General features: G+C 39.2%; 1 long non-coding RNA gene across 1 annotated transcript in view; it reads left to right on the top strand.

Annotated features, from left to right (window-relative positions):
• The window catches only part of LOC116668912, a 255,855-nt gene that overhangs the window by 196,089 nt on the left and 42,174 nt on the right, over window positions 1–17,592 (top strand). Inside the window, exon 2 of the long non-coding RNA XR_004326178.1 lies at window positions 6,662–6,719. This is a non-coding gene — a long non-coding RNA (uncharacterized LOC116668912). The remainder of the gene's footprint in view (window positions 1–6,661; window positions 6,720–17,592) is intronic.

Here is a 17,592-nt window from a genome sequence, read left to right as displayed (position 1 = left end):
TTAAAGTAATGTATCAGAAGTATATGTTTTCTAGAAGTTCTTATTTTTCTAGAGATGGGGTTACAAGAAGGTAAGGGCAAAGCTGACGTGTGCCGACATTTCTGCCCAGTATGACCCCTGGCTTGCAGGTGAGAGGTTGGCTGCAGAATCCCATTGTCTCCATTTTTCCAGGCTTCCTCCTAATCCCTGGGCACATATTTAACCTGAGCTGAAGCTGAGCTCATGAAGAAGATCAAATCTCAAGCTCTGGATTCCCGTCATCCTTAAGCCTACAGATCTGAGATTATTAGGTAACGAGGAGCTAATAGTCATTTACAGCTGACATTCTTTTTGATCTTTTGAATTACATAAATCCAGCATGTAGCCAAGCATAAAATGGAAACTCGGTCACTAATTATTATTCTTATATATGCTTTCCAAAAGTCCCACTGGAGTTTGGGGAAAATATGAAGGATGTTCTGAAGTCAGTGGCTTGAGTAAGAGTATTCTGTCTTGGAAGGGAATCTTGAAGCAGGAGGCCACAAATAGGAAGGAAGAATACAATATTACTTGAATGTGGGTAATATTCCACCGTCAGAAGCTACTAAAACACCTGAGAGATGGAATGCGGAGGGCTGACCATCAGGCACTATCTAAATCAGGTCAGAGCAGTGAATCGGAGGCTCCCATCCTGGAAGACTCCATCAGTGACAAGCATTATGAATTCCATACCAAATTTAGGACCTGCATTTTAAGAATTTCATTTTATTTTTCTATCTATCTATAGTTGCCCACACATACACACACATGTACACACACTTTAAAATTTTCTTAAGAGAAAATTAAACATGCTTTAAAGAGACTCTTTTTTAAAGGACAATGCAGCCAAAATTATTTACAACCTTTGTGGTATTCAGAGTCCAGTACCAGATAAAGACCAGAACACTTGGCGATGGAATTTTAATGCCAACTGATTTTATTTGTGTCTTCCAACTTCTCCCTTTCCTTGCCGTTCCCCAAAGACAAGTATGTCACCTGGTGCTACTGGGGGGAGATCAGTACAAGGAGACACGTGCAGAAGCAGAGAAACACTGCCACTCAGATGCTGTCACTCCAGTGCCATTCAAAGGCTGTCATTCTCATAGCGGCCAAAACAGAAGATGATCCCCAGGTTTGGGCTACTGCGTATCCACTTGAGGGACCAGGGAGACTCACCCTCTGTGGTGTGGAGAGTGATGGGTGATGGTAAGAGCTGGTCCCCAGCCAGGTTCTCCCTACGTTTCTAGCTGATAGTTCTTCCTTGCTGTACTGGGTCGTCTGTGCTCTCTGACTCCTTCAGTCTTGCCCCCAGTATTTAATTCCTAATCCAGAATGTGAAGGGGGTTGAGAACCAGAGATGGAGAAAAGAACCCTATGGAGAGCATAAGGGGAAAGAGAAATGGCTGCACTTTCCTACGTATGCGATGTCAACCTAGATTTCTTGCCCCAACTCCAGGTGTATTGAAACAGAACCTTCCAGGGTGGGGCCCAGAATTCTGTATTAAAAGCAAAACCCTTTGCAGGTGATTCTGATGACCCAGTGCTCTTTGGGGAAACACTGCTCTAATAGATGAATGCACAGTGGGCAGCAGGGAAACCGAGAAGAGGAGCTTTCTCTGCCTCCTGCTTCCTCGAAGGTCCTCCTTCAGCACCTCTCACTCTGACTTTATAGGCTTCATACCTTCTAAGCTTAGGGAATTTGTTTTACTTTGATTTGTTATTTCCGTCAGCTGTCAATAACAGAAGGATGGTCCCTTTTTGTCTGTGTAATATTAGGGAAAAAATTACAATGTGTATTGCACATCTGTAGAGAAATCTCCAACTTTTATGTGCTGTGGATTTCAGCTCATGTTTTGAGCTTAATAGCAATGTGCTTGAACACCTGGTCTGTGATATGTTTTGGAATGCATTCAGGAGCCTGTTACCTCCTATGCATAATTTAAAAATATAGGCACCATGTGTCATTTAATGGAGGAGAAAGCACCAACTGCAAACTGACCTTGCTTGCTCTTTGATTCAGGTGCGCTGCTAAGTTAATTGTCGCAAAGAACAAAATAACATTTTATGAGAGACCATTCCCCGAGATTAACCCCTGAGTCCCGATCTCATCCCCTGCTTACTGACTCGGCCAAGACCTTTATGATGAATATATTGGGGTAAAACTGGCAAAGTTTTTTCTTTCTGAAGCCCTGTTTGACTCTCAAATTGGAAGTTTCAAAAGAAAGAAATTGATTGTGTTACTCCTTTTTTTTCCCCACCAAGAAGCATTATATATAGAAAGAGCCAGAACTTCACTTGGAATTCTGAATACCCTAGTGTGCATTTGTTTGCACTTTATTTGGAGAGAATCCATGATCTACAAGGAGCCTTGTTTTTCTGTCTATAAAGTAGGCACAGCTGCATTCATATACTTCTAAGAAACTTGCAGAGAATTAATAGGAAAAGGGAAAATGATATCAAACCTGCTGATTCCAACAGCCTTATACTGTCCCTACCGGTATAACTTGCCCCAGCCCAAATTTAGGATGTGTGAGTCTGGCCATATGGGCATCAATTCGTTTCTTGTAAGACACTCTGCCTACAATTCAAGTTACTGTAAGTCTTTTGAAGGGGCAAAGTTTATGTTCAACTTCTTGTTTTCCCTCTGCATAGCGCAGAGCCACTATCTGCTAAAAAGTATGTAGCATTCATTTAATTAATGAATATTAATGATATTATTTGCTTCGTTATGGTCTTGTGGCTCAAAGACCTTAACTTTATTTATTTTTCTATCAAAATATAGTCAGTTTACAACCTTATGTTAATTTCTGTCATGTAGCATATTGGTTCAGTTTGCATGTATATTTCTTTTCATGTTCTTTTTCATTATAGGCTACTTATTACTAGCTATTAAATATAGTTCCCTGTGCTATAGAGTAGGACCCTGTTGTTTATCTATTTTATATATAGTGGTTAGTATCTGCAAATCCTGAACTCCTAATTTATCCCTCCCCTCCATTCCCTCCCCCCTGGTAACCATAAGTCTGTTTTCTATGTCTGTGAGTCTATTTTTATTTGTAAATAAGTTCATTTGTATCATTTTTTAGATTCCACAAATAAGTAATATCATATAGTAGTTTTCTTTTTCTTTCTGGCTTACTTCACTTAGTATGACAATCTTTAGATCCATCCATGTTGCTGCAAATGGCATTATATTATTATTTTTTATGGCTAAGTAGCATTCCATTGTGTATGTGTGTGTGTGTGTATATGTATGTATGTGTATATATATGTGTATATATGTGTATGTATGTGTATATATATATATCTCACAACTTCTGTATCCAGTCATCTGTCAGTGGACATTTAGGTCATTTCCATGTCTTAGCTATTGTAAATAGTGCTGTTATGAACACTGGGGTGCATGTATCTCTTCCAATTAGAGTTTCCTCTGGATATATGACTGGGAATGGGATTACTGGATCATAGGGTAATTCTATTTTTAATTTTTTAAGGAATCTCCATACTGTTTTCCATAATGGCTGCACCAAACTACATTCTGACCGCTGTGAGGTGATACCTCATTGTAGTTTTGATTTGCACTTCTCTAGTAATTAGCAACATTGAGCATTTTTTCATGTACCTATCGGCCATTTGTACAAAAGACCTTAACCTTAAAAGGTACCACTCTGTAGTTTACAAACTCTACCTTTATACAGCACCCCAACACTCCAGGAGCTCTCATATGGAAGGAGATATGCCAATACTATTTATTGACTATTTATCAGCTGTTGTACCCAAGGGACAAGTACTAAAAGCCTCCAATTTTACATATGGGGAGATTTTGTCATAATAGTAGCAGTGATTCACCCAGGGTAAGACTACAAACTCGGGAACACAAATTCCAGAGTACCACTCCTATTCACTACCCTCTCTGAATTGTAGGTACTCGCCTCTCTGATACTCCCCAAGCCCCAAATAAATAGTACACTTCTGAGTTCATTAGTTTTATATATTGAGTTTTTACAGAATATTTCAAATGAACAGTGTTTAGTGGTATACCACTGATGTCCGTAACAGAGACAAATAACCCAGGCTTTGCTCATAAAATGTCTTTTCTAGAGCCTTTCTTGGCTTCATGTAACAACGTATCATAAAACTAATATTTTCATTCAAAATGATATCATTTGGAGTAAAATGCCAACACCTGGGCATAGAATAAGCTTTGTTCATCATTTAGTGTAAATTAAGCACTATCTGAGCCCCTGGGCTTGGACTGAGATCCCTTTGCTTTACTCTCCTTGTTGCTGAATATATTGATGCTCTAAGTTAACCAAGTGACATATGATGATACTATTATGTTTATGGAACATAAGATACCGTAGGTAGCAGACGCACCATTGTTTTATGTGTCATTAAGACAAAAAAATACTACAACTAACTACATGATGATATGCAGCAAATGCAAAACCAATTTAATTTCAGACATGTTAAAATGTGAAAAATATGCATCTTAGCCTTAATTAAATATAATTACCATCAATTCTCTTGTGAAATTACTGGTCTTAAGCTTTTATCTTACTGAAAGGAGAAATAATTTACTCTCTGTAAGTACAGTCTTGGTTAAGAAAATGAACTCTAGATGTGGACTTAATAGGTTAGAATTCTGACTTCACCTCACACAAGCTGTATTATATTAGACAGCTTACTTTCTGTTATTTAGTTTCATCATTTATAAATAGCAATGAATAATACTATCTACTTCATGGCTTTGTGAAGTTGACAAAGGGTAATTCACATAAAATTGTTCAGCACATAATACGAAGGTTGCTTAGTGCAGAACAGATGTTAGTATTTATATTTTATAATCAGATTCAAAAATATTAAAGAAGGTTATGAGTATTTTGTTCAAGTGTAGAAAATGACCACAAATACTTTGAAGTTTCTCCCATCAAAAGGAATTCTTTATTTTTCCACCTCGTAAATGTGAGCTTAGCCATAAGAATTTCTTCGGTCAATGGGAAACTAACAAACATAATGCAAGCAGAAGCTTGAAAAGTGTTATTTTCCTCCATCCCGGCAATGAATTTCCTCCATCCTAGATAATGAAAGACATGGAGGCATCTCCCCAGCTGACATCAGGCCAACAATCAGAAACATGAGAGAAACACCACCCCCATATTAACAGCTTGCCAAATGCCAGGAATGAGTGTGGGGCCATCCAAGACCAGCTAGCCCTCAGCTGATCCACCATCTGACTGCAACTGGTTAAATAAGCCCAGGAAAGTATAGCAGGAGGCCTGCCCAGCTGAGCCCAACCCAAGATGCTGATCCACATAATTGTCAACTATTAACTAACAGTTGTTTTAAGCCACTAAGTATCAAGGTAGATTGTTATGCAGCAAATCTAACTGATACAACTGTGGAGACACAGTATTTCCTTGTGACTTTTTTTTTTTTCCTTTTCTTTTGATGTGTCTTTATTGGTCTTACATTTATTTTTAAATGAAGTTCAACATGTGTGAAATCCAACTTTAATGAAATCTATTCAACTTGTCAGCAAGATTTGAGAACCTTTCAAGCTTCCTACCTATATTTTTGTGCTAGAAACACATTTTAATTTCTTCTGAGTTTTCACTTTAAACTTTGATGCATTTTCAATAGTAGAGAGACATTTCAAGTAGAGGTGTACAGGGGCTTCTCTACATCTCTGTTTTGGAAAGTTTAAATAAATAAATAAAATAGCGCATGTAGGGAACATAATGTGTTGACACCTCACAACTTAAATAGGTCTTTGGGAGCCTGTTTGATTGAATGTTCTCTAAAGTAATAATAGGCTTTTAAAGCCCAGTCACAATTAAAAATAAATCCACGGAAAAAACTTGACATGCAGAAACATCGCAAAGTCCCCAAGTGTCAAAAAGCAGCAGAATGAACGTGCTATAAACACAGACCCTAGAAGTGTGTTCAGAGTACTAACCATGAGCTCTCAGAAGATGCTGCCCTTCTGGCTCCAACTTCAATAGTCAATCCTTCATTGCCCTTGAGAAGTCAAATCAGTGTTTTCCTGAAGGTCCCGGATGTCCATGGAGGACTGAAGAATTGTATTTTCCACTCTTAGGCAAGTCAGCCTCAGTTAGGCTACAAAATGATGCTTTCTAATAACAATTTTTTTTAAAGAATATTAAAACCCATTGGACAAGGCTGAACAACAGAGGCAGCAGTAGTGTCTGAGTCACTGTATGTTTGGTATCGAAACAAAAAAATCCCACGAGATTCATTGTAGAAAACATATGTCAGCGTTTGTGGCTCTGCATTAATGCAGAAGCCTATTCCCTGAAATTAGGGACAGCTTCAAAAGCATCTGCCTTGGTGTAAATTTTATTTCCTACAGAATTTACCACAATGTTGATTTTATTTGAAAATGTAAAGCACAGTTATATGGAATTACTCCTATTAATGTAGAATTATAAGTCTCAAATTATTATTATTATTATTATTATTATTATTATTAATTATTATTATTATTAATAGTAGTAGCAGTAGTATCAGCAGCCTACAGAATTACTGTTTATAGAGAATTGTTTTCTCCAGTAGAGACTTACTTCCTAGAGGATCAAAGCTGTGCCTAATACACTTTCAGTCCCCTCCCCTCCCCTTCCAGGGTCTTTCAGTACCATCCTTGGCCTTCCACAGATGCGGAGTAAAGCACTTTCTAGCAGGTAAGTCAGCTAATGTTTTCATACACTTTTTCTAGCATACATATCTTGCCTCTTTTTCCATCTTCATGACCAGCAGAGCGCTGAACATAAAGAACATGCTTAATAAAAATGGACCAGCTTTGAGGCCAACACGTTCTCTGAGGATGATAATGCCAACTAGGAAATGACGTTTTTTAATCTGCATATTCTAAATTTTCACATATGTATTGAATCAAATAGAAGACTGTCTTCTGGTACCAGACAACTTGATTGGAAATTATTAACACTCCTTCAATGAAAAACTAATTTGGAGGACTCTGGAAAAACTGGAGAGACAGAGATTAGAAATTGTCTCACAGTTCTTGCCTCTCACATCGCCAAATGGAAATTAGCATAGAGTTTTCAGACTCATGCTTCATAATCATTTAATAATTAAGGAAAGGGCAGATCTGAAATCCGTGGGATTCTGCCAAGAACCCTCTGTGCTGGTCTATGGGCTATCTCACTATTTGTTTTGTTTTTTGTTTTTAAATTTATTAACACTCATGTTAATGTTCTTCACTAAAAAAAGCAGGTCAATGAAAAGACAGTTTCCATCATACTTATGCATGTTTTTGTAACATGTCATTAAATATTTACATACCCATCTCTTCTACCCATGACTGAGTTATTCTATAATGTATACTTCTACCTTTTGTCTGGTGACTCGCATAGCATCAGTTGCATAATGTTTCATTTATCTATTGCTGGATAACAAAATACCCCAAAACTTAGTAGCTTAGCATAACAGTGGTTTCTTTTTTCTCCCAATGCTGTGAGTTTATGGGCAGTCCTCTGCACTCAGTTGGCAGCTGAGCTGGTGCTGGAAAGTCCAAGATGGCCTCATTCATATGTTCATCAGGCAGTGTTGGCTGTTGGCTGGGCAGCTCAGTTCTCCTCCACATGGTCTCTCTTCTTCTATTAGTCTAGACCAGCTTCCCTAGTGTATGGTGATTGGATTCCAAGAGAATGAATCTCAAGCTGCCAGGCTTCTTAAAGGCTGGGACTGGAACTGGCACCATGTCACATCTGCTGCATTCTATTAGTCAGAGAAAGTCACATAGCCAGCCCAGATTCAAGTGGAAGTGAAATTGCAAAGTTAGTTGGTTCATTGTTAACAAATATTTGTTGAATAATGAGTAAATGAATAATGGGAAAACCCAGTCCAGATGATGGCCAGACCTGAGAAGGATCAAGTATTGCAAAAAGAACATAAGCATTGCCTTTTCTTCCTCTTTCCCCCTCTCTCTCTCTCTCTCTCTCTCTCTCCCCTCCCCGTTTTCATTCATTCAGAAATTTTAAATAATCAGCATTTTTGAAAGAGAACGAAGTGACTGGCATGCCAGATAGAGGGAACACCCTATGCAAAGAGCTAAAGCAATGAAATTATGTGATGGGTTTGAGGAACAGCTAGCAATTCAGTGTGGCAGATAGTATGGGATGTCTGTAGAGGAGTAGTGAGGAATGAAGCTGAAAATGCTTAAGGAGGAGCTTGTATGTCATAGAAGGAGATGAGCTCTTTAGGAGCTCCAAAGGACATTTGTTCTTTAAGCCGCGTAGAGGTGAAGGATTGAAGTAGGAGGATGTCATGAACATCACGATGAGTGTTTTTCCGTATAGGTCTAAAATGGACCACATGGACTCTAGGGAGGACAGAAGTCACTGGCTGTCTTGTTCTTTGCTAGGTCCTGTATTCTTAAAACTCTGCCTAAGGTAACCTACCATGTGCCCAATTAATTTATGATGATTAAATGCTTGATTGTTGAGTGAATGAGGTCCTCATGTACCAGACTGTTCCAAAAACTAAACGTAAGGGAGCTCGTGCAGGGAGCCTCTGGTCTTTGTTAGAAGCTTTTGATGATCAACTCTATGTCCAGGCTTTGAAAGCCACGATGGAAAAAAAGTAGATCAGCATGAGACCTTGTCCGACTAATTCCTTCACTATTCGGAGAGATCACATCACCTTATTAACTTTGGACCAAAAGACACATTCTGAAGACATATGTTTCCTATGTATTTATTTATATAATTAAATGTAAGTTTCCTTTATAAGTTATTTTAACTGTGTCATAAATATTTAACTGTTGGCATTTTACTTGTTTTCCTTATTTCAGAATTTTGCTACTTGGAATAAAGACTCTTATTATGTCCTTTGCTTACATCATGTTATGATTGGTATGATGGGAGTTATACTAAAGCTTACCTCCTCCCATTAAAATTTTCCTATTTACAAAGCACTTTTTGTGCACATCATTTTGTTATAATATTGATCCCCACAGAAACTATATGAGATGGGCTCTTGGGTATTAGAATTCCCTTTACAAATCTCCCCCATTCAAAAAAAGTGCAGTTTTGATCATTTAAGAGACTCCTAGTAAAGAACCTATTCATTTATTCTAATTTCAGAGAAATTACTCCCAATGAACAATGTAACAATCCAAATAAAAGATGGTGTTAATGAAGTTTGGAAGAGCCTTGAACTACTGCTTCCTGTACCTGACACATGGGTTCTCTGATCCATGACCCTTGGTTGCCTTTCATATTTCTTGGCAATTTAATGCTTCAAGCTGAACACTTGCTGGGTGACCAGGACCAAGAAGGGCGAGAAGGATGTATTTTCCTTTAAGATTACTTAACCATCAGGGCCAAAGGCCAAGTCCAAGTTTGTATCATTCTGTGACATATGGGCATGCCCAGCACTATGCTTCACCATACGGGGGTGAAGAGACGTGAAGCTGTACCTCTGGGTGTACCTTCAGAATCCTAGACAGCCTTTGAAGTCAAGTTGGAGAGCAGACTTTGGATTGTTAAAGGCATAGCATGCGTGTTTAAGACCCATTATTCCAAAGGCTGAAAACAAATCCTGCTGGGTATTAGAGAAAATGTAAATTTAACTCAAATTTCTTTATGGATTGCCACTTACCTAGATCAATAGAATGATTACACTTAGGGACAGGTAGTGAGGAAGATAAAACGATGATTTAAAAAAATCTTCTCAAAAAGGAATTCTTTGTAAATGAGAAATGAGGAGATAACTTCCTGAGTTTTATCAAGGATGTGGGGCAAAAAAAAAAAATGTTCAAGTGGACCCTTCCTATTATCATTCCTGTCTTCTTTCCTCCTTCTTGCCCTCCCCTGGTGTTTGTTTTAACGTCTCGCACATCCTTATTTATTCTTTTTTATTTTAATCCAATGGATGTGCCCAGGACGCTTTTTAATGCAATGTATTCAGACACAAATTCATTCTGGAGATACTGCTGTGTAACATTGGAAGGCTTTAATCCTGGTATTAACTTGTCTCCCCTCTGCCTTTCCAGTACCTGGAATTTTGTTGTGGATAAATTCATGTTCACATTTCTAAAGGTGTTACTTGGTGGGCTGATCTGGTTCCTTGTAGCTGTTAAGGGATAAGCTGGGGTATTCAGTGTGGCAGTTTTAATGTTACAGTACAGACCATCTAGATGTACCTGCCACTGCTCTCCCTGCCACCCCCAACACACACATATGTGCTCCTCTGCAAACTGGGAAGTACTCTTCCTGACTCCTCATTCACAGGCCATGTTATACAGTATCAGCGTGCATTGCTTTGTCCCACCCCTCTGGTTTCCCCCAGGAAAGATTTTTCCCATGTACTCCTAGATTCTTGCCCTATTCCCTGACTCACTGCTTTCCAGGAGAAAAGGAGAGCATTCTGATGAATAATTCTGGGATCAGGACCTATAGATTAGGGACATAGATGCTCCCCCTTTTCTCTGTGAGGTATGTCTGCATGCAGAGAGCTTAAGCTTTGGTCTGCCTTTGGCTACATTGGTATGCTGACCTTCAGGTGAGCCCTCTGGTTTCCTAGCAGTGCTTGTAAAGAGGTGGGCAATTAAAATTCAGCGATGTAGTATTAACAAGTCAACAGGATTAAATCCATATTCTCCAACCAGCTTTTGAGATCAAGAGATGTGACATGCTCATCTTCCTGATTAATTTCTCTTCAATGAGATCAGAACTGGGAGACAGAGACAAGGGTGCAGTTGATTTTTCCCCTTCAACCCCAACAACGATAACCGAAGTTTTCCAATATAATTTGTTGTTAGACTCTTCCGAATGGCCTCCTACGAGATGAGATCCTCTTTTACAAGAACCTCTTTTGCTTCGGTTAGTAAGCTTGTATTAATTCCCTCCATAGAACTAGAAAGAAAAGTGCTTTGTATGTATGATGGTAAACAACATAACCATAACTGCTGACAGTCATGAACAAGACTCTGAAAGTCCAGAGGTATGTGATTCATTTGGAATTTCCCTGCTAGAGACTTTTTTTTTTTTTAATGAAGAGGAGGTAGCAGAATAAAGGGTAATGATTTTCATTTTTTTTTCTTTTGTTAAGAGAATCCCTTTCTTTGAAGACTTAGTTTAGGTCTAATATGTAGAACAGATAAAAATGATGCTGCCAGAGATACATTGGGGGGAAAGTCCACATTTGGGTACTTCCTCTTCTTCCACTATGCCGTCTCCAAGACACTCAGAACAGATGGCCAGGACTCATTTTTAAGACAGCGGGAAAAAGATGACTGCACTGGAAGCAAAGCACAGTGGGCATTTATGTCCATAAACACCTCAATGAACAAAGAACTTTTGAACTGGTATGTTCATTTTCTCAGCTCCTGTTGGAGACAACTAGTCTTTTAAATGCCTTCTGGCTTGTAGAATCAAAAATAACATTTGAAAAGTAGAAGGTGACCCAATTTTTAAGTTCCTGTGGGTATCACATTTCAACATTCCATTCTTTAATTTTCTACAGTGTCTAGAATAGTACACCTGGCGCAGAGCTGATCATCAATGAATGTTTGATGACTGAATGAGTGAATGAATGAACAGACAAACTTGATAGCCATTCTTAGAAGCAGCAGAATGCAAGAACTAGGTGTGCAATATGTAATAAAGAATCTCATTCAGAAAGTTCCTCCATTGATTTTTCAAAGATCAGAAATCTATAGACCGAAAACTACCTTCTGCATCTTCAAAGGTAAATTTTCACAAAGAGAAACCCCTGTCTGTTGAAATATGCCTCTCTCCTGCTGAAAACACCTGTTCTCATAAATTTGGCTTCTTTCTCCTACCAAAGCATTGTGAAGAGACTACCCACAGGCTTTCCTGAGCAAAAATACACGGAAATAACATTGTTTTATTTAGGTAGCAAGACTGCTTGTTGATGAGAAAAGTTCTTTTTCATGTGTATCTAAGTTTCTGACTTTAGCCACCTTTTTTTTTTTTTCTCTAGAAGATAAATACTAGGACCTTTTTAAAAATAAATAGTGTCTCCCACCCGCACATATCACCTTGCCACCTCCAAGCAGTAACTGTTGACTATTACAGGAAGACCCTCTATGAATAAGGGATTTGTTTAGGATCATTCTTTTGTATCTGTGACACCTGTAATGTGTGCTGAATTCCAGAGCTCTGCAGCAAAGTCACGTGGGCATTGTGTGATAGTTTTAACGTTTGAGTGAAACAGCAGTGTTTGTTGAACATGGCCCAAGCCACTGCCTCAAACGAGTCTGCAGTTTCAGTGTTAGATTGAGCGACTTTCCTCTAGATGATGTCATGTTCTTATGACTGGGCTTTAGCAGGTTGCTATGGTAACAAGAAAACATGGTGTGAAAATCATTCTGGAACAGGAAATGGGGTAACAGTGCCCAGTCTGATTCCAAGGTCTGAGAAGTTGTGCAGTATCCTCAGTGCACACAGCCTATAAATGACTAATTTTAGTTATTTACAAATGAAATAAAATTTTTGTTCTTTTAACATATGAATATTTTAAAATGTCTATGGAGTTGTTAATAAATGACTATGGTTATTTGGATCTAACTACTTAATTAATTTGGTTTAGAGGCACTGCACTAATGATGATGGCAGACGGTGTTCAATTTCTAAAGAAGACTTTCAGGATCCAAAATGACAGCTTAAAAATCTACGGTTTATTAGAGGAAAAGGATATGCTTTAGAAACAGCATTAAAATAAGGATATGTTGCATTGCAGTTAAAGGCTGCCCCAAAGCAAAGGTTCTTAGAGGCCTGGCCTGAGTTCCAGATTCTTCCCTCCTCCGGGCCATACTGGATACAATTCATCTCTTGGATCAGGAACTGCTAATTGTGTGTATTGAGCACCTTAGAACCAGGGACCCAGGAATCTTGGCAAGGGCCTCTTAAACCATTAAGCTTGCTGTTATCAGTAAACCATGCTATCAAGTTGATACAAACACCTACTCACTCATTGTTGCAAAGTGGCACCATTCATCATTAGGTTTGACACTTTGGCCTCTTTGTGAAAAAGGATAATGGCAAAAAAAAAAAAACCAAAAAAAAACCAGAAAAATGAAAATTTTTAAAAAGAGAAAGAAAAATCAAAAGCATGTAAGCCATTAGGTCTAAGACTGAATCATACGTGTAAGGCAGAGAACACAGGACAAAATATTTTCAGGACCGTGCACTAGTCTAGCAAATATGTGTTATAAATTATTTTGGGCTCCTGTGCTCCTCTTTGGTCCTCACCTCTTTTACTCAAGCTTTGAATAGCTTTGCAGTCTCACCTCCTGATGTGATTTAAACCATAGTCTACGTGCTTACGACTCAAATCTCCATCTTCAACTCAATGGCCTCCTGGGATCCAGCTTAAGCCATCCAAACTCAGGCTCTCCCTTTACGATGTAGCCCAGGCTTCACAAGCTCAGCATGTCTGCAACACGCTTAGTATTCTCACGCCCTCCAAACTTTACCCTCAAACCTGCCTTTCTAGCCCAATTTCCTGTTTCAGTTAATGGAACCGACACCTTTGATGTTATACCACCTCAAAATCTGGCGGTTTTGACCATCCCCTAAATGTCTGTATCCTTTTAGGATTTCTTACGGCTACCCCAGAGCCATCGCTGCATTGTAGGATTTCCCGCATCATAAATGGTCACGGTTGTCTCCCAAATGCTATATCTCCGTCTAGTGTTTTTAGCCTCCACTTCTCCCTTCCTGTTTTTAGAGATCACAGTCATCACTGTGTACAGCTAAGACTGTGTCATTTCCTTCAGGTAAAATGGACTAATGGTTCCCTAATGTCAGCGTAAGGGAGTTCTTGTTTCCAGTCGAAGCGCTCAGGGCTCTGGGCGACCTGGTCCTGCTCTCTCCGGCCACACTGCTCTTCCCACTGGGCGGAACGAAACTGGCCTGATCGCGTTATTTGCTGTGCCCAGGCAGTTCCCTCTTCCTGGGGTGGCTTCTCCACCTTTCCTGCCTGGTTATTGAGTTCAAATTCAGGCTTTACCTCTTCCAGGAGTTATAGCAGGGACTAAGCCTAAATGGCTCTTTTTATGAACCGGTGAGCTGACATTCCCCAGGTAACCTCCATGACTGTCATTCACAATCATGGGATAGGAGGGTTGCTGAAAAGACTCAACAGGGAAAAACTTGATGCTCAGATGTCTAGAAATTATAGAGAGTGTGTGTCACAGCCAGTGTCTACTATTGAATCCATAAGAGGGAGAGGCTGCAGGTGAAACCCAAAGGGAAAAAAATCATGCAGGACATGGTGCAAATCCTGAACAAGCAGTAAGTAGTGCTTCAGAAGCTGCTGAGAAAATGCAACCCTGAGGAGACTGGAAAAGGACGCAAACCCAGTGTGTCTCCTGCAGCATGGGGCCTGAAAGGATCACGCTGCTGTTTGGCACCCCGGTGGCGTCAGGTTTGGCAATCTGGCAGGAAAGCAGAAGGCTCCAGGTCAGTGAAGAGGAAATCCCTTCACTGGTTTGTAAACAGCGAGCATCAACAGGAAAGTGGGATCAGAGCAAATAAAAGAAACATTGGGAGCACAGGAGACATGACCTGGGGACTCCCAGAAACACCTGAGACGTCAGTGGGGAGCTTTTACATCAGAAGTTTAGGGAGATTAATTTATTACTATGACCACGTTTATATCTCAGACTGCTGCTGCTGGGTACTGGTTGTCCATTTTAAAAACTCCCATTCCTAATAGAACTTACTTCTTCCTCTGTTGTGCCTTGTCCGGTCCCTGTCCTCTGTACAGGGTATGGAAGCAACACTTGAATCGCACTCTCACTTCTGTGTCTGCGCCTGGCTATGCAGTTGGCCTTCCATGTCTGCAGACTGAAAATACTCTAAAATAGCTCCACAAAGATCCAAAAAGCAAACTTGAATTTCCCACATGCAGGAAACTATTTACATAGGATTTACATGGTATTTACAACTATTTACATAGCATTTACATTGTATTAAAGATGATACATAATCTAGAGATGATTTAAAGTATACAGGCGGCTGTGCATAGGTTATCTGCAAGTACTATGACATTTTATATAAGGGGCTTGGGCATCTGAGAGTTTTGGCTTATGTCTGGGTCCTGGAACCAATCCCCTGCAGATGCTGGAGGAGGGACTGTTCTGTAAGCTCTTTGAGGTCAGGCACCACGCTAGTTCCTGTTTTTACTCACAGGGTACAGCGCCAGGAAAAGAGCAGACGTTCATTCACGTTAATTAACTAGGACTAAATGGCCTCAGAGACCATAGACAGGACTGGATGAGTGAAGTAGCATTTTCTAATTTGCAACTAAGAGGCAGCTAGCAAGCTTCCTCATATGCAAAGAAGTGATAACTATCAAAGCACTATTAATCAAAGTGTGTTCTATTTCCTACCAGGCTTTCCTCGATAGGAAAATGAGGGAGGAGATTTATGCACAGGCATAAATCAAGGTTCTTAACACTGAAGAGAGCTGTGTATTGCTAGAACCAGACAAATGACCCCCAGAATAAAAGAAAACAACATTCAAAACCTCTCTGGGCACAGAATTCTTTCCAAGAACACTCGAGTTTTCTGTGACTGTGGAAATGTTGAAACAAGATTTAATACTGAAGAAGGGAGATTTACTTACGTATTGGAGCATTGTTTGTGTCTTTTGTACCTAATTCTAGGATTACTTGGGTTTTCTTCTTGGCCATGTTATTGAACTGTCCCTGCAGTTTATGCACATCAATAATAGATCTAGGAATTGTGTTGGAAATAAAAATAAATAAAAATCGCTTTACTTCTATTGCTCATTATGAATAATAAATATTCTTCTTGTTGCTAAAACTTCACCATATTGCAGAAAGAAGCCAGGGTGTCTAGCTGTGGAGAGTCAGGCGAAACCTGCCCAGGCCTGGAGAACTAGCTGTGAGTTTCAGTTATCACTGGATACCATGAGTGTATTGTCTAGGGCTGTGAATGTAGTCCTGCCTTTGATTTTGCAGCTATAGCTTAAGAGGTTACTGGTGGGAACATCCTTTACCTGAGATAGAAATGAGAATAGTCAATAGAAATGAAGGGAGAAACCCTGGTATGGAATATATAATCTCCAACTGGGCCTTGGTTTTTGGATTCTCTCAAACTGTGGAGAATCCAAACTATTTCCATTGTGAAAGAGAAGGGAAAAGAAGAGTTTTGCACACTTCTTAAGTAGTACAGATAATTGTCAAAGAAGTATTTATTGATAGCCTCGAAACCCACTAAAATGTCTTTACATTTTTCAGTATTCTTCGGGGTACTCATGAGTTCCAGTCTAGTAAGAGTATATTCTTTTTATACTTACAGTTTGCTCTTTATATACTAAACTCATTTAATTCTTACAAAAGTACCATTAAATGGGTTTTGTTATTATCACCATTTTCCCACGGGAAACCTGAGCCTTAAGGAGCTTAACGAGTTTCTCCACAGGCATTCATGTGGATACGGGGCATAGCTCGATCTGGAGCTCCACATCCACTAATTAACCACTAATTATCCTGCAACACCTTCACAGAAAGAGAAGATGGCTTGCAAAAACTCGGCTAATTCAAATCATCAGGGAGGGATGATCAAATCCTTTCCAGATGAATTTGTAACTTTCGGTACTAATTTCTATTAATTCAAATTTTCTACATAGTTTTCTGTCTCTGGACTAGAGAAAGATGTATTCTTCTCTTTCAAGAATCTCCGGGTCTTGGGAGGGGAAGGACCATTTGTAAGTTTTGAGCTCTGAAAAACCATGAAAAGTGCTAGAGCAGAAATATGCATACGATGCCACGAGAGGCCCAAAACAGGAGAGATTAGCTCTGACTGAGAATATCTGCTACTATTACTTGAACTTGACACAGAGCCTAGACGGAAGAACAGACTTTGACAGGCACGATGGAAATGCTGAATCTTCTAGGCGAAAGGGTAGCAAAACCAGGGTGTGAAAACAGCGAGTGAAGACCATGTTTCAGCATAAGATGTGTTAGGTAAAGCCTTGGGAATAGGGAAAACATGAAGGGAGACGAAAGATACGGCTAAGATCTTAATAGACGTAAAAGAGTATGTTTTGATACAATTTCTCCATTCCGTTCAATGTATTTACAAATTTGTTACCGTATGATTTAACTGCCATATGGAGACAGGCATTAATCAGAGGAAAGTACATCTCTATTTAAAAAGAACTTTTTTATATGTATAAAAGAGTCTAAGTGTCTAGCATATTAAAGGCAATAAATAAATATTTCTTAAATGGCTGGATAATCAAATGATTGATGGATATCTTGAATTTGTGATAAATTTCCCAAATTGCTGGTTTTTGTTTATATAGACAATATGAATTAAATTTTAATGGGCTGGAATTTAATGTGGTCCAAAGTCTGAGTGGTTTTTTTTTCCATAATAAGTATGTTCTAATAATTACCAGAGTAGTTCATATTTGGTAATGGTTAGCATTGCTGTTGGGTAGTCCATTAAATCATCAAGTGATTGATTTTCTTTTCTTTTTCTACTTTCAAGGGGATTATTTCTACCAAATATAATTGCCCTTTAGTGAACA

This window comes from Camelus ferus, chromosome 15 (assembly GCF_009834535.1).
Source record: "Camelus ferus isolate YT-003-E chromosome 15, BCGSAC_Cfer_1.0, whole genome shotgun sequence".
Classification (NCBI taxonomy): Eukaryota; Metazoa; Chordata; class Mammalia; order Artiodactyla; family Camelidae; genus Camelus; species Camelus ferus.
Note: the sequence above shows the minus strand (reverse complement) of the source record. Positions and strands in the feature narration are given on the sequence as shown.